This window comes from Martes martes (genome assembly GCF_963455335.1).
Source record: "Martes martes genome assembly, chromosome: 4".
In the NCBI taxonomy this organism is placed as follows: domain Eukaryota; kingdom Metazoa; phylum Chordata; class Mammalia; order Carnivora; family Mustelidae; genus Martes; species Martes martes.
The window spans coordinates 96,182,326-96,184,549 of NC_137891.1; positions in this window are offsets into that span (position 1 = coordinate 96,182,326).

A 2,224-nucleotide genomic window follows, 5' to 3' on the forward strand; every position below is an offset into this window, starting at 1 on the left:
TTTATTTATTTATTTGACAGACAGAGATCACAAGTAGGCAGAGAAGCAGGCAGAGAGAGAGGAGGAAGCAGGGGCTCAATCCCAGGACCCTGAGATCATGACCTGAGCCGAAGGCAGAGGCTTAACCCACTGAGCCACCCAGGTGCCCTGGGGCATCAGCTCCTTATGCCCACAGGTCCTGTCCCCGTGCTTTAAATAAACCACCATTTTGCATGAAAGACGTCTCAAGAATTCGTTCTTGGTCGTCAGCTCCGGACCTCACCTATATTCCAAAACCCCATCGGCTGTGACGCAGGACATCTCCTCCTCCCCCATCTGCCTACCATTTCCTTTTTCACCCCCTGAACTAAATGGATGTTTTGGCTGATGCTGGAAAACACCCTGGAACAAAATCAGAACTTAAGTGTAGTCTAGGTCGGAAGGCCCAGCAGCCATCTTCTTGCCGAGTGAGGGCTCTGGCAGGCTACAGTGTAGAGGGCCTCAGGGTTGCAGGCACAGACAGGGAGAGTGAAGAACGGAACAAAGGCCCCTTTTGCAGGAAGCTCATGCTCTCATGGGGAGCCAGGAGTCACCTTGGAAAACAAAAGAGAGAGACCTGATGTGGTTTTGGAATATAGGTGAAGTTCGGTGGGGTGAGGTCTGGAGCCGATGACCAAGAAAGAATTCTTGAGAAGTCTTGGTGCAAAATGATGGTTTATTAAAGCACAGGGACAGGATCTGCGGGCAGAAAGAACTGATGCCCCAGGGTTGTGAAGGGTGGCTGATTATATACTATAGGGTTGGGGGAAGTAAGGAAAAAGGGAGGTTTCAAAAGGATTTTCATCTGTTAAAGAAGACTCAAGAATACTGGAGGTCTTGCCATAGTCAAGTGAAGGTGGTTTTTCATTCTAGCAAGGCATTAACATGAAGATAGTTGGGAACCTGCTGGAGAAACAGTCCACTCTGCCCTCTTCAAGTATCTGTCAATGGGCTGCAGGATAAAAGGACATTTAACTGTATCTACATTTCCTTCTGGAAGTCAAACCATTGATAGAAATGCTTTGTTCTTGTAAATTGCTAAGTCATTTGTAAACTGAGGGAGACTCAGGTCTTGCTGGATTGTGATCTCTATAGGTTAACCATTTGTTTTTTCTTTCCTTAGCTTTAGGGCGGCCAGGAGTGCCTGAGGAATGCCACATGTTATCCCAGGACAAGGGGGGTGGGCAGAGGTGTGTGTGAGGTGTCTGCTTCTGCTTTGTCCTCAGCTCTCCTTCTGCTCTCTCATCAGACCCACCAAAACCGGATTTGGCTAAGTCTAATTGTTGAATGTGTAAGTGCTTAGGAGGGAAGTCCTTCCTTTGGCAGCGCTGGACTAAGATTCAGGGCAGGTGATGGGTCCAGGAACAAGGAGCCAGTGGCAGGGCTGTGCCCTCACCTCCCCCAAGCATCTATTCCTTTTATCCCTCCAAGCTGCCCTTCCCCCCCACCAGCTGCTGTGATAATCGCCCTAAAGTGCTACTTTCATCAGGTCACTCCTCCCCTAAATGTCTGTGACACCTAGGGGATTAAGCACAGACTTTGTAGCCTCTCCAGCGTGAACCCAGCGTATCGTCCGTGCTCCCTGTCATGTGCCAGACTGCGTACTCACCGTCCCCTGAGCTCAACCTGAGCTCTAGCTCCTCTGTGCCTTCCTTCCTTCTTCTTCTTCTCCTTCTTCTTTTCACTTTAAGTGGGAGCACCTGGGTGGCTCAGTTGGTTAAGCGTCTGCCTTTGGCTCAGGTCATGATCCCAGGGTCCTGGGAACAAGCTCAGGGAGTTGGGCTCCCCGCTCAGTGAGGAGCCTGCTTCTCCCTCTGCCTGCTGCTCTCTCTGCTTGTGGTCTCTCTCTCTCTGTGTTAAATAAATTAAATCTTAAAAAGAAAAGAAAAGAAAAAGACTTTAAATAATCTCTATACCCAACATGGGCCTTGAACTTATAACCCCCAAGATCAAGAGTAGCGTGCTCCACTGACTAACCCAGCCAGGTGGCCCTTTCCTTTATTCTTTATTCTCTTTCAGGAATGTCCTCTTGTTCCCTCCCATCTCAAGTGCCAATCCCCCTTTAGCAGCTTCCCCTAACCTTCTCCCAACTCCCCCAGCATTCCCTCCTCTGAAACTGGGGCATGGAAGGTTCTTTGTAAATTTGATTTTCTAGCATCTATCCGATTGTTAACTCCTTAAGGGTAGGTACAGCGTCTGACTGGGT